The 23,743-nt window shown below is 35.2% G+C and overlaps 1 protein-coding gene across 5 annotated transcripts in view; it reads left to right on the top strand.

Moving 5' to 3' along the window:
* LOC310899262 (teneurin-3-like) overlaps nt 1-23,743 on the top strand; it is a 1,088,357-nt gene that overhangs the window by 179,793 nt on the left and 884,821 nt on the right. For all 5 annotated transcript variants that reach the window (XR_014584113.1, XR_014584114.1, XM_083835486.1 and 2 more), the window contains exon 4: nt 1,853-1,905. The gene's annotated coding sequence lies outside the window, so the exon portion shown is untranslated. The remainder of the gene's footprint in view (nt 1-1,852; nt 1,906-23,743) is intronic.

The raw sequence follows: 23,743 nt of genomic DNA, 5'->3' as shown, positions 1-23,743 counted from the left end.
TAAATAGTCAAATTTTAAACTTTATGGAATAAGTAAATTTCCACATTTGTATAAGCATTTATTTTTCAAGGCTTGCAGGCAACAAAATAGTTGCTGATTTAAAGTACTTGCATGGTTGGTTATTTGTTACTTAGTCAGCTTGGGGTAAATATGAAAACCTCAGAGCGATGCTCCTACACCAAATTCTAACATTCACTTGGCTTTGGTGTCTGTGTATATTTGAGGATTCAGCTCAGTATTTTCTTATTCTGCAGTATTCAGTAGCTGTTAAATATGTTATTAATGTGAAAAATGATAGGTATTCCATAAATTAGGAATACTCTAAAAATACAGAAAAAAAGCTATTTCAGGTAATGAGCAGGTTGTATTTGACATTGTCAAGGCTGACTTAGTGACACAGAGTAGGTTTGTAAATCTACTCCATTTTTACTACAGCATACTTACTTTATTTGCAGGTTGCTTCTCATTTTCATGTTTTTATGCTAACTTAACTTTGAAAGAAGTTTTAAAATTAAAATCTATTGAACTGCAATATCATTTGTTTTATAGTGCGTTTCTGAAAGCATCAAAGCTTTTACAAACCAGGTGATTTTAAATACTATAGGAAAGAGTGAAAAATTTTTGTCTTTGCCTTATCTTTACAAAAAAGATATTTTTTCACACTTCCTTATACTTTCTCATCTACTTCATTTTTTTCTACAATGAAACTCTGTGAGCACTGTCAGTAAAACTTCTTTAGTGGCAGCAATAAAAACAGCATACTTTTTGCCAACATACTCTTCCTGAAAATTATGCTTCAAGGACATAGTGAAACACTGCTATCATACGCATATGCGATCTTGGGGGTATTATTTCATGTTTTCCCATCAAAGACAAAAGGAAAGTTTCAGTTATCATTCCTGTAGTTTTGCAGTGATGAAAATAAATGAAAAACAATAGAAGCACTGACGTGAGGCAGTAAATTTCATGTGCTCTTATCAAAAAGCTGCATTTATGGGACTTCCACTCTATCAGGATATACCTCCGAATGCTAAAACTTAACTGGAAATAAGGAGAGATTTCTAAGAAATATGTGTTCTATGATTTTTTTAGTCATGAAAAGAATGAGAAATAAGTTGGTTTTAGCCCATGAGATTTGGAAGTAGATTTGTATGTAAGTTAATTTTCACCTTCTGTAGTACAAAAAAACTAATGAACTTTTTTGTTATTGGAACACTAAATAGCAAACATGAATGATTAGTAAAAGTTTTTTTTTTTTTTTTAACTCTTTCCTTGTATGCACCGTGGCTTACTATCTTATGCTAACTTGTACGTGGCATTTGTTTTTTATGTATTTATTGCTGTAAAACCTCAGAGCATGAACCTCTGTTGTTCAGTCAGAGAAAGAAAAAGTGTCCCCTGCCTGTCAGAACTTAAAACGTAAGTGCTAAACAAGAGTCAGGGGATGAACAGAAAAGGAGCGAAATAGAAGAAATGCTGGACAATTAAAATCTCTGTGGATATAGTCACTTGGATTCCAGATACTGTAGAAAATTGTGTAGATACCTCATAAAACAAGCACTGAAATATGCTTAAGATTACTAAAGGTGAGCTGTTTGCCCATAAATGTAAAAACAAGTAGGAGGTCAGCTTTCATGAACTACCTGAATCACATCAAGCATATTTCTTTTACATTTTTTGCAATTCTAAGAGCATACTACCTTTCCCAAACCCTGCGGTTTTCTTGATGAAAATCAGTGAGGGGAAAGTAATTAACATTAATCTATATATATTTAACTAACTAATGAAGGTGATTTACCCTAGCTGTGCATTCTGAGATATCACTAATAATACCTTATCTTCTTTATAACAGGTAAATACTCCATTTCAGTAGATCACCAGACGGAACTGCAGCACATTTCAAAGGTAAGGACCTCCTTAAATAATACTTCAAATGTTTATTCCTTCTGGTTTATCAGCTCTAAAAGAAAATGGAGAATGTTAATTCTTTCTGACTATCTACGGGATCGCATTGTAGACTGTAGACTTTGTAGTCAGAAAAAGTATAGATAGTATTAATCAACACAGAATTAGACTTCCTGTTTGTGAATCTGTGTTTACATAAAAAAGACAAATTTTCACTTTTCTCTACTTAGAAAGGATAATTAATTTGATAACTACAGAAAAAAGGCTTCATATATGGAAATAAAATATTACAAGCATGGTACATTTTTATCGTATTTTTCTTTGGGCAAGATTAAAAGAATACTGTTAAACGACTAGACTTTTTCAAATGTTTAGGATAGAATATTTTTTTTTTAGAATATGACAACTTGTTAACATTTTATTTGTCACTGATACAACTTTCACTCTTATAAGAAATATGTTTGACTTCAGTTCTAAGCATTTAATTAATTTTGAGAGCTCTTTAGCTTCATAATACATTTTTTACTTTTATTTGTGCGACATAACTCAGTACTAGCATGTACAGACTGTTTTTTGTGGTTCTTTATTGGTCTTTAGCTACCTCTCCAGTAGCAGTAGTTGAATAACTGTTAAATTGTTCCATACTGTCCCCCCTATACAGAGATTATTGCTTGCCATCGGATACAAGGATTCACTAAAATTGTTATTTGTAAGTCATCAAGTTAGAGGAGATACTATTAACACTGTGGTCTGCTCTAAGTTTGGATTTACTAACAAGACAGAAACCAAGAACAGTAACTTATTGTTCTTGTTTAAAAACACTGCAAACTTTAAAAGCCCACCATGCTTTTATGCATACACTGATGGGGATAGAAAATCCTGTATTAATTAATGTTTAGCCATAAATTTCAACATAGCCATTTCTTTTTCCAAAAATAAACAAAAAATTGGTTCCATAATTACCTCAGCCTCCTAATACATGGCATCTGAATTACAGACACTATTAAGTGTATATATATATATATATATTATTTTTTTTTTCCTCTGCGTTCATGTATGTAAGGGAGAAGTTCTGAAAGAGTTCCACATGTTTCTGGGGATTCTGCCAAATGTGATCTGAGTACATGATTTTTTATGGCACAAAATTATGTGGGTTGGGCGTTTCTTGAGAGAAAATGCTAATGGTTAGGATGGAGAATCTATTCTGAGTGAAAAACTCAGAGGCTCGACTCAGAAGACAGTGAGATCCAAAATAGGGTCTCATAGACAAAGGACTTGTATCCCAGAAGAATGCCTGAAATGTTCAGCCTTTCACTATTCTGACTCCAGTACTCTTATGAATTTGATATGTTTTTTAAGGCTTTCATTTCAAAAATTCCTTTAGAAATCTCTTTTTCTTCTTGATTGAAATCCCAGAGTCCTGTGAGACATAGAAACTATTCTCATTTTGCTACCTAACTCTCCTTTTTTTTCTTCTTCCAATGAACCCGCAATGCTTAGATTCATCAGAAAACTCCAGATATTCTGTAGCCTACTATGCTTTGGAAATTATGAAGGAAGTCATAATATTACAAAAAGGCTGACTTTTGTGTGTGTGTATGGCAGATATGTTGTGTGCCAAGTTTGTTCCATTTTCCCTTTCTCTTTTCAGGACTTGTATATACAGAAATATAATTGATGAGGTAACTTGTTACTTTCCCAAGTACCTGAGATAGACTTTGATCTTGCCAGGATTTAAAAAGTGTTGGCTGAGTGAAAATATTTCAGTGAAAGTTCCAAAAATGCATGTTAGAAGTAAAAATATACGCTACTAAAAAAAAAAAAAAAAAAGAAAAAAAAAAGAAATAGAAAGACGGAAAAGAGAGAGTGACATACTCCAAGGTCCTATTTGAATGCTGCTGAGGATGCCCAGGAAAAACATCACTAAAGGACATAAAACATCAGAAGAAAATGCATACCATGTTTCTGACAGGTACAGCTAACCATAGGAAAAAAGCCCTATACAGCATAGGAGGTGAAGGGAAGAATAAAACTAATGACATTCCAATCCTCATGAGAGGTCTTCTTTTGTTTATTAAATAAGCCACTCTAGTAAGATAAGTAATAAGAATGCTTATTCTGGCAGTGTTAATTGATATTGTCCTGGGAGTTTATTGTTATGTATTACTCTTTTTGTCCTTTCATGTTAAGATATCAGCACATTGTACCTGACAGGATGTATTGTATATTATAAATTATTCTAATTGGGATAGAAAAATTGCCATCAATTTTTACTACCCTGTACATCTCGGGCATGACTGCAATTTATACATTGTATTATTTCCCAAATATTGGGTTTATTTTAGGGTATACATTAAATTAATATTGTTTCCATGCAGTACTCAAATGAAAAAGAACTGATATAAGGTATATTTATTCCATGCAGTTATGCTTTGATACAAATGGATATATTTCCCCCCACGAATACTAATGCTACATGTATACAATATGTAAGTGACAGGAAACAAGGACAAGAGATAAAAGGAATGGAACCTTTCAAGCCTGTCACATGAGGTGCTTAAAACAGTTAAGCACAGTCTTGCACTCTTCCTTGAACAAGACTAGTATTGACAGCAGTGCTATAAACCAAAGACAGGGACAGGAAAGGGCAAGTGTCACTCTACTCCATTTTTCATATTATCTCATAAGTGCACAGAATACAAGGATGGGCACGCTATATATGGTAAAGTAGTTACAGCAACCTATTTTTTTCTTCTTTCTTCAGCAATTATGAGACATGCAAAGTTTTACAGAAGTTTTAAAGTAAAATGAGTAAATTTCAATGCAGTGAATTATTTCACTGGTGCTGTTTTAATCCTGAGAGCAGTTATTCCCAAAGAAGATAGCTCCCTATCCCTCTGAATTCCATTAGCATAGTGAAGCAGTTTGTAGCCATTTCAATGTACAAAACAATACATTGTACAAAACAGTACAATGTACAAAACCTGTTTCATTTTACATTTCCAAAAAATATTGATAGAGCCTTTTTCTGGATTTCAGTAGAAAATTGAAAAATAAAAATAAATATTTATTTTAATCCTACTTTTTGTAGCACAATTGAGCACAACTCTGTTATGTTTTAGGCCAAAACCCTCTATAGAGAACATTTCAAATATTGTTCTTATTGGTAAAATGTGATGGAAATGGCTTGAGGGCATACATTTTAAATACTTATTTATGACATGGCTTATTGCCTGAGTTGTTTTTTCTCCCTGAAGGCACATCTATTAACTACTAGAGCATTTCCATTATTGGTTATTTACTTTCTATGCATTAGCAAGAATTCTAAATTCAAACATGTCCCATATATTTTGTTTAAAGCCTCATTTGCCAAGCAGGTATGTTTGTAGTAGAAAAAAAAAATACTGTTCCCACCACTGCCATTTTCAGTTATGTGACTAATTCTCTCTCTTTAAGACAGAAGTAGCTTTTGTGACGGGACAGAGATAAACTGTTTGTGGCTTAGCAAATTAGAATCTCTTGACAGACTTATGTAGTGGTTTTCAAGGTACTGAAGTGACTTGGGAGCCCAGTTTCAAGAAAAATCAATGTGACTTAGGAGATGATGTCATTTAGCAGACAAAATGACTTTGGGCAAAGTCCATAAACATGCTTAGGCATTACAATACATAACAGTCAGAACCAGCTGCAGTTCTGTATTCCTTCTATAGTGCATGAAAAGAGTTAAGTACCTGAGAGTGAGATCCACAATCAGGAGTAGAGAGTTACATATAGGTAGTCATTAGGATATCCTAGGGTGTAGTGAAAATGACAGTGAAGTGACAGGATTTATAATCCTCTCAGGGCTTAAACTTAATGCTACCAAGTGATTTGGGTGACTAAACCTTGATCTTGTTTCTTTCTGTAGGAAATAGCATTGAGGTTACCTTTTTAAAAATGTAATAGGTGATTTTGCCTTGAAGGGCACAATTAATATGCATTCTACTTACTATACTCCAGAATCCTGTACCTGTCTGTATCAGGACCCATGCAAGTTGTATTAGTAACTCTCACATTTTAGAAATATAGAAGTGGATATATTCCACTTTAATATGTTCTTCCCCAGTAATATATTCTTTTGTGAACAGAATAATATATAACCAAGAATGCTGGAGGACTCAAGTTTATTTCCCTTTCTGTGCCGAAGAAAACTGACATTCTTACTTTCCATCAGGTGAAGGCCATAATCATTAGGAATGACTTATACTGAACAACAGTTACTTCTTCCTGTCCTGTTGAATCTGAACTCCTGACTCAGTAGACCAAAGAGAAGGAATTGGCTTTGGTTCTGTGGCTCAATATGGGACGTAGAGTATGGGTCTGCTGCCATGTGTATGGATTCCGTTTGTATTTTTAATGAAATGGGAACTCAATTCACTGGTTGGAAGAGTGATATGGGACTTCCCTTGACCTATCTTTGGATACTCTATTATATTTAAATAATCTGGACTAACAAAAATTAATTACTCTCTGTTCTTGGTGTCCTTACGTGCAGACACTACTTGATATAGTGTCATCAATCCAAAATATTTACAATTAAATTGCTTCATCTCGACTCATCCAGAGAGCAGAAGGATTCAGCTTTCAGTTGATTTGTATTCTGAACTTCACACAGTCTAGCATCATGCTAATACTCAGAAGTTTATAAAAATTTTGAAACGTTGTCTCTTTGTCCTTGAAATGAGCATCTTTAGTTTGAAAATGACTTATTCTGATATCTTAAAAAATAGGAATAAATCCTTTTTTTTATTATTTTTTTTAGATATTAACAGCTGGATTTACATAAAGCCTCTGAGAAATAGAGCTTTAGCACAGAAAGTATCTTGCTGACCTCACTTGCCCAACAGACAGAAAAGACAGGAATCTATTTTTCCTTTTCATGTTGGCATTTGGCATGCTAGCTGAGAGATCAACATTTAAATTTCTATAATGCATCTAGAGAAAATGAGTAGAGTCTCTGTCAGTAAGCAGGAGTGTTTAACTTGTCTTCTGTTCTCGATGTTTTGCTTATTTTTTCTCTCTGAGTATTTATTTCACTGTTTAACCTTCTGGTACACAATTTTAAGATGCCATATAATAATTGCTTGCAGAAAAGGCTTGAGAAAACGTCTGTCTTGTTTCAAATTGTTATGCAATTTGTGGACAGTAACTGTCAGGAATAAATGACAAGCAATGCTTATGGCACGTAATGCAACAGTTTAACTATGGACTCATTTAAAGGCATTACATTATTCTACTGTAATAAAACAAAACAAAGGTATTTATATTCTTATTGCCAAATGCTGTGATCCAGTCAAAGTGATTTAAGGAAACACAATCATACACCCAAGTGATGATGTTTACTTCTGGCACTCTTGAAAATATAGATCAGAATTGTTGTTGTCAAAGCAGTGCTATACGTTCATAGGTAATGCTTGATAATACAGGTAATGAAGCATCTGAAACATAAATAGATGCATTTCAAAACCTCTGCATTTTCCACTTTTTCTTTAACTTTTTTTTTTTTTACATAAATGAATTCTTCCTCACAGCCCCAGTCTTGAGTGGATAAAACCAGCCAAGGGAGGGTTAATATGCACGGCTGAGCTTTTTTGTTATTGACATTTCATTCTTATGCTATCTTTTCTTATTTATTCTATCATGTACTTCAATTCCGCAAAACAAATTAAAGCTGAAAACAAGTTTGCTTTTCTCTCTCTTTTTATTAGTACCTGAAGGTCTTATTTTCAGAGCTGTTCATCAAAGTTTCAGAAATTGTACATCTCTAGTTCACCAATTGTAGTCAGAACAACTTGAGGTTTTGCATACACGCTGTGTAAGCTGTCAGGAGTGTCTGTCAGGAAGAAATGGAGCCATAGTGCATATCTAAACGGGAAATAAAAACCAAAACAAAGCAAAAGTAAATCTTTCCTCTGAAAGGGCTTGCTTATTCCATACTTTGAGTGGGATCCACGACATATTACCTAAATATGAGACCTAGTCTAACCTTTTGTCTCTCTATTATTTTTTATTTTTAAGATTCTGCTTCTGTAACCCCTCCACAAAATGAGAACATCAATCATTCTGGCTTCTGAAGTAGTCTTTCATACCTCCTGGTACCTTCCTGCTTTGAATCAATAGTAGGATTTGAAATTTGGTCATCAAAGTGTCCATAAAATTTCTTGTTTCATTATAATTCATTTCTGCTAAGAACTGCTTTATGTTAACACATTGCATGGTAACTGGTAACTAATCACAGAGTTGTTGAGGCTAGAAGGGACCTCTGGAAGCCATCTGGCCAGGCCCCTTTCTCAGGCAGGGCTGTTTAAAGCAGGTTATGCAGGACTATGTCCAGGTGCCTTTGAAGATCTGCCAGGAGGGTGACTGCACAGCCTCTCTGGGCAACCTGTGCCAGCCCTCTGTCACATGCACAGTACTGAAGTGCTTCCTGGTGTTTGGAGGGCACCTTCTGTGTTATGATTTGTGCCCATTGCCTCTTGTCCTGTTACTAGACACCACTGAAAAGAAGCTGGCTGTCTTTGCGCCCTCCCTTCAAGTATTTACAGACATTGCTAAGATGCTCCCCGAGCCTTCTCTTCTCTAGGCTGAAGAGTCCCAGCTGTCTCAGCCTTCCTTGTAGGAGAGATGCTCCAATCCCTTAATGATCTTTGTGATCCTCCCTTGGTCTCTCTCCAGTATGTCCATGTCTCTCTTGTACTGCGGTCCCAGAACTGAACACAATGCGCCAGGTGTGGCCTCACTGGTGCTGAGGATAAGGAAAGGATCACCTCCATTGACCTGCTGGCAATAATTAGCCTAATGCAGCCAAGAATACCATTAGCTTTCTTTGTGGCAAGGGCACACTGCTGACTCATGTTCAACTTTGTGTCCACCAGGACCCCCTTGGTTACAGCTAAACGAGCTATAAGTGTATTATTGGCAGGCCAAAGCAAGTCTAGACAAGGCCTGACAAGGCCCATGTGGTAAGCATATCCCAAAGCCTGTAGCCTCCTGTGGGAGCACTGTACGTTAGTGGGTGCAAGTGTGGGCTGCAAGGCCACACTTACTTATTCCATGCTTTGGTTGATGAGGATTTAGTATATTGACTACAACCTGTTTTCCTGTGATTTTGATACATGCTGTAATCTGGTTTTGCAGTAAGGGTGTAAATTTTTTTTTCAGAGTGTAATAACATAATTTCCCTACTGCAGGATCAGGTAGTTCTGCGTGGCTAGATTAGATAGGCTAAACTGCTCCGTAAATCTGGCATCTCCTCTGACCCCTTTGTTATGTGGATTTGACTTCAACTGACAATTTTTGCACATTTCTGAGTTATCACTTCTGTGAAACATGCCCCCGAGAAATGCAATTAAATAAAATCTGGTCATGCTTGTTTGGAAAATTCCTGTGATCATAAGACATTTAAGTTCCATGATAACAAAGGGATAATCTTTCCAGTTAAAAGTGTATGCAAGTTTATTATGGGAGCACTGCTGGGAGGGGAACATATGCTATTTTCTCCATTGTGGTAATTGCACAGTGAGATTTGGATTATGCAGGGCTCATTTAAAAAAAAAAATGCTTAAAATTTAACTCCTACATTTATATTTGTGTGCCAAAATAACTACGCTTCCATTTAGAAGTGTTAAGCACTTAGCATCTCCCACTGAAATCAGTGAAAATTGCTGAATGTATCCTACTAATAATAGCAGCGCTGTTGTGATGAGGAAGAGTAGCATGGTGTAGTGGTCTGAGCTTTAATCATCATCCAGACAAACAGTTGTTTCTGAGACATTAAATACATCACCGTTTTTTTTTTTTTTCCAATTTTCTATTTTTAAAATAGAAGTAGGATTTGCTAGTCCAAGCTTTACACATGACATCTGGAGGAAAAAAAAATATATATATATAGAGAGAGAGAGAGGGAGAGAGAGAGAGATATCTATACTGGGGGCGAAGAATTGCATTTTAACAAGGAAGCATATACCGTGTATCTGACTTCAGGACTCGATAAGGAATCAATTCTATTTTTCACAAATTTTAATTAAATTTCACTTCTGATCAGGTTAGTTGGGTTCAGTTTCATTTTATTCCTTCCTTTCTCTTCCTTCCTCCCCTCCGTTCATGTCTATAATACCCTGTTAATGGACCACAGTTCAATTACACCGGAAGTTCAGCTCATTTTGTATAGTGGAGCTTTTTTTCACTCTGCTTGGACAGGAACTGTAATACTTTGACTTTTCAACTGTAGAAAAAAATTACTTATAGTTGAATATTGTTCATAAAGAAGTTATGACAAAAGTCTGTTATAAAAAGAAGTCTGATGCATGCATAATAAAAGTGATGATGATAAAGAAAACTTTTAAAGTAAACTTTTCTCTTAAAATTCAGTGTAAAATGTGGATTTTCTGACATATCAAACTATTGTAATTTACTGGTCTGCATTAGCATCATTTACCACCATCATCTGCAGCACAGATTTTACTTTTAACCCTCTATCTCTGCTATCTTTCTTGGTTTAGCCAGAGGTTTCTGACTGCTTGCCTGTTTCCCATTCTTTGAAGAGAATTTTTCAGTGCATAATTTATTTTTCAATATAAGTCATCAGACAAAATGATTTATAACCATCTCTGAAGTATAGCATTTTTAAAGTTTCACAATAGCAGTTGAAATGCATTACAGTATATGTTGGAAGTCCTGAACATGGAGCAACGGTCAAGACCTTGCTATGTCTAGTTGAGTGCCCTCAATATCAGGTTAAAGAATCACGCCCTTTCTTGTGGTTTCTTTCTGGCCTGTCATGAATTGGAAAAATGACACAACTTCAGAGCTACTGGTACACAAGATGAGCCTTAAAAATTCTTCTTATACTGATTTAAGAAGAGACAATAGTTTTCTGGAATTTCACAACACTTATACATGTATTGAACCCCAGCTTCCTAAGTGTCTTCGAAAATTTGGTGTTTTTATGGAATAATGTGTTTGAGGAATCATAATATAAATGAAGGACTACTTTTGGAGCAAATGGAAACTGAATTGTCATTTATAATGGTAGACTTGCCACCAAATATTTTTGAAGTTCTGTAAATTCCTTGTTTGGCTTTTACATTTACTTCCCTCTTTTTACAGTGTCTTCATTCTGTTTGCTTTATTTTGGTAAACATGATTTGGTAATGATTTTGGTTTTTTGCAAACACATTTGCAAAGGGCTTTGAATATGTACGTGAAGGAAATGTTCACCTGCTTTTGCATGTTACTTCCTGATCTTCCATTTTCTGTCCCTTTCAAGAATCTCTCTGAGTTGTTGATGATGTTTAAAAATTATTAAAGCACTGTATGGGAGATACCAAAAACTACCTACAGATGGGTATACTCTTTTAGTTTCAGAAATTTGCTATAATGTGATTAAAGATAAAAGTAGGAAAAAAGGTTCAACGCCATTTTATATATCCAGTGCAATGGAAGGGGATGGAAAGCCTTACATAAATATACTTTCTATGTTCTAAAATACTGGAGAACTTATGGCTTGCTTCTGTTTGTTTGATTTGTTTATAAGAAGTGATGAAAAAGATTAAGATGCCTGTACTATAACAATAGGAATGATGAGAGAACGAGTTAAAAATATAAATAGTGTACTTTTACTTTTTTGTACTTTGTCATTTTAGTTTCAGGTTTGTGATAGTCGGCTGTTGGAATGTTCTTAAACAAAACAAACTTAGCTGAAACAGTTTCAGAAATAATGGATTATTTTTAATTCAATATTCTAGTATTTCTTAGGTGTTTTAAGCAACTTGGAATTAGACAAACTTGATTTATGGAAAAACATAACTAAAAAAAAGTAATTTTAAATTAAAAAAGTTAATTAAAAAAAAAAGTAATTTTAAATGCCAAAATTCTCTATTTTAACTCTACTTTATAAGTATAATATATATAAATATTATTTGTCAGTGAATTCCACCCCAAAAATTCCACAATATGCTATAATAGTCTCCTATGGGTAGAAAAAAAACCTGGAAAATACTAGGGAATCCATGGAGGTGCATTGATCGTGGCTAGCAAGAAATTTAACAACTTTGCGTGTAACTGCCCATATTTATTATTGTCAATAGTGCACTAGTATATAACAACTATTACTTCATTCCTTTATGTTGCATCTTTTTATATTATAATGAGGAATTACAGTAAATTGTATTTCAAAACACTTCCTTTCCACTACTGAATGGCACAGATTTATTTTCTTTAGATGTAAAATAATACTGTGTCATATGGTATCAACAGACCATAAAACACGATGGATTTTATCATGTAGTGCTTCTCAGAAGTATTTTTCAATGACGGAGGACATGAAGTGAATAGGAATTTTTTATCTAAAGCTATAAGACTTGTTAATACTTTAATGAATCAAAGAATCTGGAATATGGCCAGGATATTGGACTTAAAATCTTGCAGTATTACCACAGTACAGAGACTAGAAGTTGCTAGAAAGCCTGAATTTATACCTCATTACCGTAATGCTCCTCATTCTGTTGTCAGTTTGGGCCACAAAGTTCAAATTCACAATCTCTACTTCTTGCAGAGGTTTCAGATACAATTACAGATTCTCAATGACCTGATTCACCCTGTTTATGCCCAGTGACAACTTACAACATTGGGCAGGAAATGATATGATTTCAGGCCTCTTCATGATCGTAGATATTCTGTATAAGCTTTAGTGAGATCAAGTTGACAAATTGTTTTTTATTGCTGACTAAACTAAAAAAAAATAGGGTGGAAATCAGTTTAGGCAGATGAGAACCAGACAATGTTTAATTTTCGTTATAACATGAAAACTGAAGTAGAAATATATTCATGTTATCTAAACTATTTAATTTTAACAATTGTTTTTTTTAAGTCAAATTCTCAGTATAAGGCAAACATTAAGAGAAATAGTGTGATTTTAGGACATTAGTGTGATTTAGGACATATTTCAGGGCATCTTAATTCATTTTTGTGTTTGTTGTAAATTTTTTAATTGAAATTTTCTTTTAGGCAAATGCTTCAGCCATCTAAAATTATACTCTTAACTTCAAAGCTGACTAACGGATTTGTACGTTTTGTACATTGGAAAGATTTTTCTTATGTTTAAATGGAATTTTCCTTGTTTCTATTTTTGCCCATTGTCTCTTGTACCGCATCACGGAAGAGCCCGGCTTCATCTTCTATACTTCTCTCAGCATGGAGAAGATTAATAAGGAGATTGATAAGAACCAATAAGCCCTCTCTTCTTGAGGCTAAACAGTCCCAGCTCTTTTGTATGTCACATGCACCAGTCCCTTAATTATCTTCATGGTCCCTCACCGATTTACTTATCCATGACCCTCATGTACTGGAGAGCCCTGACCACAGCCCTCCAGGTATGGTCTCAGTAGTGCCAATCAGAGGAGAAGAATCACGTCACTCAGCCTTCAGGTGACGCTCTGCCTAATGCAGCCCAGCATGCTTTTGGTGTCCATTGCCTCAAGGGCACATGCAAAGACCTGTTGAGAGTGGTCTCTGTCCCAGCACCCAGCTCTTTAATGAATCTGTTAAAACAGCATTAGCCCTGCGTTGACCCCTGAGGTGCACCACTAGTTGCTGGCCTCCAGCTTTTTTTCTTTGCTGTTGATTGCAACCCTTTGAGACAGTTATCAATTCATGTCACTGTCTGCTTGTCTAGGCACTGCTTCAGCTTGTTTATGAGTGTGAAAAGCCTTGCTAAAGTTAAGATATTCACTGCTCTCTCCTCATCCACTGAGCCAGTCACGCCATTGTAGCAAACTGTCATGTTTGTCAAGCACTATTTCCCCTTCATAAATCCATGCTGGCTTTGATTTATTACCTTCTTGTCCTTAATGTGTTTGAATATTTTTTCTGAGGATTATTTGCTCCAACACCTTCCCATGGGCTGAGGTATGGCTGACTAGTCTGTAATTCTGCAGGTCTTCCTGTTTGCCCTTCTTGAAGACAGGAGTGACATTTCCTTTCTCCCCATCTTTAGGGACCTCATCCAATTGCCATGGCCTTTCAAAGATAATTGAGAGGGGCCTTGCAATGTCATCAGCTACAAGGGCAAGAGAACTCTCAGCACTGGTGGGCACATACTATTAGGTCCAACAGACTTGTGTATGTCTAGTTAGTTTAAATGTTCCCTAACCTGAGACTCGTCTACTGAAGGGTGAGTCATTATTGCTTCAGAATTTCCAACTGGTCTCAGGGATGTGAAACTGCAGAAGAAACTCCTTACTAGTAAAGACCAGAAAGAACAGCCTGGCCTTTTCCATGGCCGTTGTCGCCAGGTTTCCCAACACATTCTACATTTTCCTTAGATACACATTTTCCTTATTTTTTCTTTAGTTGCTGATAAACCTGCAGAAGCGTGAAGGGTTGCGTTTCATGCCCCTCACCAGTTTCAACCCCAGGTGCATGTTGGCTTTCCTGCATGCTTGAACATTGTTTCTGCATTGCTCCTGTGTCACCTGTCCCTTCCTCCACCTCGTGTACGATTTCTTTTTATCTTTGACATTACTCAGGAGCTACTTGTTCATCTATGCATTTAATCCATCACTCCATCTCCAATAATTTTCTTCAAAATAACAGACAAACAAAGCCATAAGTTTTTCAGACACTAATAAAATACACAATGCTTGGCACTCCTTGTGTTGGCTTTGCAGCAGCAGTTAATTAACAAATGCTATTCCCATAGCTAGTCTGCTATGTTTGATCTCCATGTGCTAAGATATTTGACAAGATAGGTGCTATATCTAGCTTGATTTTTTTTTTTTAATCAAAAACATCAATTCTAATGTCAGCTTACTCAAAACACAAGGGCTGAGGAGAGTCTAATATTTGCTAAGTGGAAAAAGACAAAAAGGGTATTGGGGAAATGATTGTTTTCAAGCTTCCAGTTAGATACTACAATCAATGGAGGTTTAAAAATAAATAAACAAGAGAGCTAGTGAGACATCTGTGTAGAAATACACTAATGCTCCAAATTGGTATGGATTTCACTGGAAAAAATCATAAAGCTATTTCATACTCCAGCTATACTAAGTAAACTAGATGTACTACTTCCCCTTCCCCCAACAGAAGCTGAAATATTCACTGATATTAGAGGATATTAGCTAGGAATAGAAGGAAAATATATCCATATATTTTATCTCCTTTCAAATTGACAATTTAATCACTCTGTATTCCTTAGAAACTGAGGAATAGATTAGTGAATAGTAAGTGCTATCAGTTTTCAAGGTACTTTTTGACTAGTATTCAAGTTCAACTAAACCAGAAACATTTCAAGGAAACAGGTTTCATCTTTATAGTTGAATTGTAATGTCTTAGCAGAAACTGTTTTAGACGATTTAGAAAATTTGCCATAATGTTTTACAGTAATAGCAAATAATGTTGGCAAGGATATTATGTCTCAGTTTAACTTTGATATTTGCACTTAATATGATGAGAAGAATAGCAGAGATGTTTCTGGAATTCTCTTTTATTAGCAGAATCTACAACTGTACCAAAAAATTGTGAACCTGGAAATGACATTAAAAGGAAGCTTTTTCATGCTTTTTCTCAATCCCTAGCTTAAACTCCATTCTTTGTTCTTATGGTAGTAAATTATGGATATCTATTGCTTATGCAGAACTTATTCTTTAAAGTAACAACAAATACAGGAAGAAATAATATCTTTTATGTCTGTGATTTGGGAACTTCATGTGACTTGGAAATATTTTCAGTTGCCCCGAGACAGCTTTGTTTGTTTGTTTCTTTAAATTACGATACTTGGACAACAAATCTTAAGGGCAAGATTCTTCAAATCTCATTCCAGTGAGGTATTAATTTATATGTCAGTCTAGACACAAAATGCACCGGCTTTTTTAATTCACAGTAAGACTTCTGCTTATTCTACAGATCTGTTTATAGATACAAGACTGTCATGAACATGGTCAGAATAAAAAGATATGAGAAGTAATTCACAATCATCTGACATGCAATCTGAAACATGTAATTTATCTTCAGAGATGCACACCACAGTTCTTTTTTACTGGTCATCCAAATTAGGAGTGGTCATCACTTCCCCTGTCCTCGTCCCATTGTTTTATCTTATGATACAGGTCAGGAGCACAGCAATGTAACAGCACCATGTAGCATGTGTATTGTATGCATTGCATAACTTGAGCCTAGTTGCCTGACACAGTGATCTGTGGAGTAGCAGTTGTCTTCAACCCAGTACAGTGACTTTTTTTTTTATAGTATTGTTAAATATGAAAACATAACTTCTGTGACAATACAGCAAATCTGCTTGTACTAGCAAGTCAGTTTCCAAGGATCTGTCTCCTCTACAAACTGCAATTTCTAACATCTTTACTGTTAATGTTTTTCAAGGTTTATGTATACATTTTGTAAAATCTTGAATTGGGTGCTTCATTTTAGCAAAACCTACCCAAAGTCAGGTCAATTACAGGAATATCGTCATGTGAAATACAGATTAGGTGAAAAAAAAAAAAAAAAAAGGAAATGGTTCAAAGCAGAAAACTAGCAAGAGATATTCCTCACATTATTTTCTCTGCGTGGCCATATCCTCAGAAGCTATCCTCAGAGGATAATGTTTCTAGGAACAAGGCAGAGTGCACATGGTACGCCATGCCCTCGTCTGAGAAAACTGATCTTTTAAGTAGTGTTGTTCAAGCAATCCGCAACGTGTATCTCACAACAGCATACTGACAAGCCCTTTTACCAGTCTGTTTTCCTAATGGAATGCCCTTATTATATTGATTCAACCAAACCAAATGGACAGAAGGTAAGTCTGCCCAACTGCCCATTTTAATATTGTACTCTTCTACATGCTGAACAGCAAAACACAGTACATGTATTGCAAAAGTGTAAGAGGTAAATATCCAAGAAAGAGATGTGGTCTTTTTGACTTTGAAATTCATATGGACCTGCATGCTTTTCACCCTTTGAAAAGTTGTTTTGTGTGAGCTTAATGCCATAGTTAAATGGCTCATACCTATGACATTTCAAATGGGATACTGAAGTGGGTGAAAGCGACTGGGACTATGTGCATCTGTGAATTTTGCTTTCTATTTAAATAGACGTGAATTTGCTGAGCAATTCATTTGTCCCCAACTGTTATCTAGGGTTTAAAAAAAAAAAAACACCTTTCTTGGAATATTCTAAATATCAGAGAACGGTGTACAAATTCTTACTTATCACCTGTTTCAGTCTAGATTATTCACCAAATAGCCTCTATTTATACTCTTATTCACATTCTTTTTTTGTTGTTGTTTTTGTTTTGTTTTGTTTTACTCACCTAACTTTCTCGCAGAAAGAGAATACTGTGTGTAAAGAATTTAGCTTTGAAAGTGTCAGTAGTGTGCTGGTATGACAGGTAATGAGGCAATTTGGCAGAACATCAGAAACTAATTGAGCTCAGCTCACATCAATGCAGCTTTTTCAGCTGAGGCTGTGTCTTCTAAAACAACCAGTAGAATTACATAAGACAATATGACATGTACAATTTTAATTGGAAGCTTTAATTTAAAATTGAATGAAGCATGTTTAAAATAATTTGTGAATCTACACAGACACATCCTTATCTAATTAATTAAGTCTCTTCAGTGGATCGTATAATGACTGATTGTCAAAAATATAAAGTATAAGTCTCTGCACATATAAATATTCAAGCGACTTTTAAAGACAAAGTATTTAGCTTTAGTAGAAAGGTCTCAAACTTGCATGCTGGTATGTAAAATTAACATGGAATTCTGTAAGATAGCTATTAAAATTAGTCAGTACTGTTAAAATATTGTCCAATTTGGAAAGCAGGGCTTTCATTTGGTCACACAACCAAGCATAATAGTAAAATATAATTTCAAAACATTTTAAAGAGCATTAAATGATTCTGGTAACACTGAATTTTAAGGCTTTAATATTAATCTTTGAAAGTACTGTATGGTGTTACCAAAGGAGGAGAAAAAAAAAAAAGCATGCTGCATGCCTTAGATCAAATGTTTATATTTCTATAGGCATTCAAGTTTACTTTGTAAAACATTTGAGTATTTGACAGTCGTGGTGTTTGTCTTTTACACTGGGATTGAAATTGAGAATCTGTTAAAATAGAGTTTTGAAGTATATATCTCTCCCATAAATTGGAATAGAAAAAAGGATTGTAAACCTATGTGGTAAACTGTTGTTTGATTCACATTCTTTACAATGTTCTTTTGTTATGATTCACTTCCACTATTTTTATTTTCCATAGTCTTTGAGTCGCTTTTTGGGAGATACACACTTAGAATAACATTTCCTGACAAAACGTTCAAATTACAAATGAAAACATGGATATACTTAGAGATACATAGCATAATGTGATATAAAAACACTGTAGAAAGAAGAGGAAATATTATCTCTGTGTTTATGTGTAGCAAAGCTGTTGCTTATTAGGCTGAATTGATTTTGCCTCAAAGTCACGAGAGACATCAGTGGTAACACTGAGAGCAGAACCAGGACTTCCTGACTTACAGCATAGCATCCTCTTCACTGGCTTACATTCTTTCTCACATTCTCCGTTTTTTTACCACATCTTTCAGGAAAAAAAATCATAAAGCACGTTTTGTTGTACTGTGCAAGTAGTCTGAAGCAATAGGGCTTCTTGTGGAAAGAAACATGCTGCCCTAATCAAAATTAAACCTTTTTCTTAAGTCTTTTGTATTTCTTAACATTTCCAGTTTTAAAACAGTGCTATTTCTTTAATTCACTATGCTAAAATGTCTGGATTTAAGGCAGTTAGAGTTATTTCATGCATTTTTGTTTCAAAATGTAAATAAATAAGTTGCTTCCAAAGTAAAGGCATTTTAACAAATTGCATATCATGCGTTAGTCAGCTTAATCCCTTAGCAGTATTACTAAGGTTGCGATATTAAAATTATTAGTTTAATCTGACACCATCCTAATTGGTGCATGTTTAAAACAAGTTTTTGAGGTTTGTGTGGGATCCTGGGTGGTTCTGATATGAAGTATCAAGTATGTCAGGCTTATTAAAATTAAATAATTCTGACATATAGAATTGTGTTGTCTCACAACCACAGAACATTTCAAAGCTGTGGAAAACCACGAGTGACTTTTTAATCACAATTGCTAGACAGAGTCAAGGCTGAAATTCAATGAGAGCTATCAGATATTTATAACTTTTTTGTACACCTCTTCATAATAACAGAGAAGGGTTGCATCCTTAGTTATGGCTGTGTTTGAGACTTTTTTTCCCCTCAAGGAAACGTACTTTTTAGATAATTCAGGATATGTTGGATGAATTTACAAGCACCTATTAGCAGTACAGACAAACGTGCTACACTTGTTTTTATTAGCTTCCTTTGAAATTTTTTTGATAACTCTTTACTAGCTATGGCAGCTCTGAATATCGATACCTCTTTTCAAGAGCTGTCTCCATCTAATTTCCATGTTCAACTATGAGGGCTTGAATGGCACGGGCACTGGAAGTCTGCCTAAAAACATTGACAACTAGAATGATTTTCTTGCATCATTCATGGTAGTGCTGTCAGGTTGTCTGAGAATAATTGTGAAAAGAATGCAGGTCATTATTGAAGTGAACATGACGTGTCCATAATGGTTCCCTTGAAGCCGCTGAAGTTTTTATTTGGTCAATAATCTGTCATGAAAAAAGTAATTCAATATATTTTACTGAAAGACTGAACAAATCAAGTCTACTGTACTCCAGTATATTTTCAGAAATGACACCTAGCTTCTTCTTTAATTTTTAACTTTAAATTATTAAAAATTAAGTAAAATGATGAAATTCTGAGTTGATGTTAGTTCTCTTTTGAATTGCCTTTGCTCTAAGATGACTTACAATGATATATAAGAAGAGGAGAAGTGGAGGCTCAGGGGAGACCTTACTGCTCTCTACAACTACCTGAAAGGAAGGTTGTGGGAAGCAGGGGGTCGGCCTCTTCTTGCAGATAACTAGCAATAAGACTAGAGGGAATGGCCTCAAGTTGCACCAGGGGACGTTTAGGTTGGAAATTAGAAGACATTTCTTCTCAGAAAGAGTAGTCAGGCTTTGGAACAGGTTGCCCAGGGAGGTGGTGGAGTGACTGTCCCTGGGGGTGTTCAAGGAAAGGTTGGATGTGGTGCTTAGGGACATGGTTTAGTGGGTGATATTGGTCATAGGGGAAAGGTTGGACCAGATGATCCTGAAGGTCTTTTCTAACCTTAATGATTCTATGATTCTATGATAAGATATTCGATATAATATTTGGGGATTAAATTTAAGCCTTCCTGGTATGAGATTATTTTTCCTGGCACAGAATTTCAATTTTTACAACAAATGTATATAGTTTTCCAGTATTATTTACAAATGGATTTTTTGTCCATTAATTATAAGAAGTGAATTTTATAGATAAATCTATTTGGAAGATTTTTTTTCTTTTTTTTTGGATGTAGCATTACAATAAAATAATTTAAAAAGAGTATTTGGAAATTAAGTGTAATTTTAAGTAAAGGAAATACTATTGTCAACTGTTTAGCTTTACCTGACATTCTGGATATATGTAATGATCACTATATACTACAAAGCTTATATTCTACTAAATATGTGTATAGAAAAGACTTGCTATTGTTGAATACTGCCAACATTTATCCATTTCACCACTTAATCTGAAAAGTCCTGTTTTTTTGACTTTTTGAATCTGACTGTATTAAGGTCAAAATGTAAAATTGTAAATCAATGATGTAATTAAAATTGCTTTCTAAATCCAATGCACCAATCCCAAAGTAACAAATAAGATTTGCTAAACTGCTAGTCTTAGGGTTCTAGTAGTTCTGATGTGATTTTTACAATTTTAACTAAAACTTTTCAACTACATAAGCTCAATCTTATCACAAGAGCTTAAAAACTTGTAGACAGTACTGCAGATTAATGATAGTTTGTAATATGCACTGGTTTTGCAGCTAAGTCATTTTATGTTTTAAACCATGAAGTGTGTCCAGTGAAAGATGATTTGCCTCAGCTAAAACTGTAGCCTGAAGCAACACTTGGTGGGTTATTACTTCAATCTAGTTATTGCAGCCTCAAAGTATATGTTAGTAAGCTGAAGGTAAAAATGTCAAAAGCACAGTTGAGACTGATCACTAAGTTTCTAGGGACAGCAGAAAACTGTCCCATGTATTTTTTTTCTCTATTTGGTCAACTAAAATTAAAGTCATATTGACTGTGAGCTATTTTAAAAATATTACTTATTTCTAAAAAATAATACTTTTTTATATCACAACTTCCATAAGTAGGAATTTACGCACACACACAAAAAAGTTTGTCTTTCAATGAATTGAAATTATGAGAAGTTAAATTTGCCTTTGCCATCTGTTCTTTAAATGAATGCCAATGTACTATGTTCATAGACTGATCTTACAGCATATCATTAATTCTTTAGTACATTGCTATTACATTAACCAATATTTAACAGAAAAAGAAAAGTCGAACATGATAATCATACCTCTGATTACAAATACCTGACTTGAACTGCAGTTTCCAGATTATGGTTACCGATAGAGTCATAGAATGGTTGAGTTTGGAAGGGTCATGTGGAAGCAGCCTTGTCCAACTCCAGTGCTCAGGCACGGCCACCCAGAGCAGGTTGGCCAGGACCATGTCCAGGCAGCTTTTGAAGATCTCCAAGGAAGGAGACTTCACAGCCTCCCTGGGCAACCTGTGCCAGTCCTCAGTCACCCTCACAGTAAGAAAGTGTTTCCTAGTGTTCAGAGGGAGCATCCTGTATTCCAGTTTTTGCTCAGTGCCTCTTGTCTTCTCACTGGAAAGTCTAGAAAAGAGCCTTGCTCTCTCCCCTTCAGGTATGTATGTACACTGATGAGATTCTGCCTGAGCCTCCTCTTCTCCAGGCTGAACAGTCCTAGCTCTCTTAGCCTTTCCTCATAGGAGAGATAGTTAATGACCTTTGTGTTCCTACATTGGGCTCTGTCCAATATGCCCATGTCCATCTTGTAATGGAGAGCCCAGAACTAGATGCAGTGTGGCCTCACCAGTGCTGAGTGGGACAGTAGACTACTGGTTAACAAAGGTACCTGAATTCCACTAAATACTGCACTCCATTCCTGGGGACACACATAGCATAGCATTGTCTGCACTGCTGCAGGTGGAGATGACCAATCTCTGAATAAATGGAATAGACATGAGAGTAATTTTAAATGTTCTTTTAACTTTTGTTCAGAAACACAATGCTATATATACAGTTCAAAATTGCAGTAGTGTGTGGAGTCAGAAACTGATTTATAAAATATATACTATATGAGGTTTATCATAAACAATGTATTACTTGCTAAAGTATAAAAAATAGCTGAAAAAGTATTTTCTTTGTTTTACTTAGTTTAAAATTGTGAAGCAGTTACTTTCATAAGTAGTGTAGCATTTCAGTACTCTTTATTTTCATTTTTGAAAAGCTCAAAGCAAATGGACAGCACAATGACTTTAACTATATGTTGTTAAAGGTTTCAAACCTGCAATTAACATATGTGTATGTGTGTTCTTTATATACGAAATGATTTAAGTCCTCATTGCAGTGCCGATTGCAGTGCCGTTACAGAGGTTTTGGGGAAGGGAGCTTTTAATAGTCATTGTATCTATCTAGTATGTATTGTATCTAGTATATAAAGAGAGATAACAAAGTGAAAGTTTTCACTGTGAAATACTATAATAAAATACTGGCTTTAATGTGTTTCATGGGCTGCAATAATTCAATCTCACTCATATTTTAAAATAATTATTATGTCAGTCTGCCTGAATATATATGTGTATTCTTGATGTGGGTTTATTCTAGACATGCAGTAATTATTCTAGAAAAATATGAGATCTGTAGATATACTCAAAATTCATAGCTACCTACAAAATTATGTATTTCATAATACTCTTTTTTTATAAGTATTTGCAGCATTTTTCATGCATACAGGTTACAACATTTTCTCATACATTATTTAAAAGTGAAAAAGGTGGCATGTTTGCCTTGAACTGTCAGTGTTTCTTTTCTCCTGCTCCATATGCGAGATCCTCATCCCACCTCCTTCCATGGATGAACTCTGTTGTGCTCAGAGAAATGGACGCTTAGCTGAGTCTCCTATTGCTAAATGTTTTGGGGCTGTAGCGGAACATGGAAAACACTATATTGCCATATTGATACTGCTAGTTCACAGAATCACAGAATCATCCAGGTTGGAAGAGACCTCCAAGACCATCTAGTCCAACCTCTGACCTAACACTAACGAGTCCTCCACTAAACCATATCACTAAGCTCTACATCTAAACGTCTCTTAAAGACCTCCAGGGATGGTGACTCAACCACTTCCCTGGACAGACCATTCCAATGCCTAACAACCCTTTTGGTAAAGAAGTTTTTCCTAATATCTAACCTAGACATGTTTGTGAGTGGCATTCTTTCCACATTACATTTCTCTAAAAATATGAGACAGAATCATAAATCCATTACATTTCCTGATAACTCCCTGTTAATTGCCAGGGGAACCAGTCATCCCACTGCAGAAATCACGGAATTTACTGATTATGGACATAAGCTTTTGGAACAGAAACTAGAAAGCACAAGCCACAAATTGCCAACTATCCAGTGGTTTTTCAGAAGTTGTCTTGATGCTGAAAAATGCTGCACACTACTATATCTTCTTTTCTGCCCCGATCACTGACCCTGATTTCAGATACAGTTGTACAATTTACTATATTTCAGTCCATGAATGAAAGAGTTCTTTATTGCATATGTTGTGAGATAGCTTG

This window comes from Anser anser (genome assembly GCF_964211835.1).
Source record: "Anser anser genome assembly, chromosome: 4".
NCBI classification, from domain to species: domain Eukaryota; kingdom Metazoa; phylum Chordata; class Aves; order Anseriformes; family Anatidae; genus Anser; species Anser anser.
Note: the sequence above shows the minus strand (reverse complement) of the source record. Positions and strands in the feature narration are given on the sequence as shown.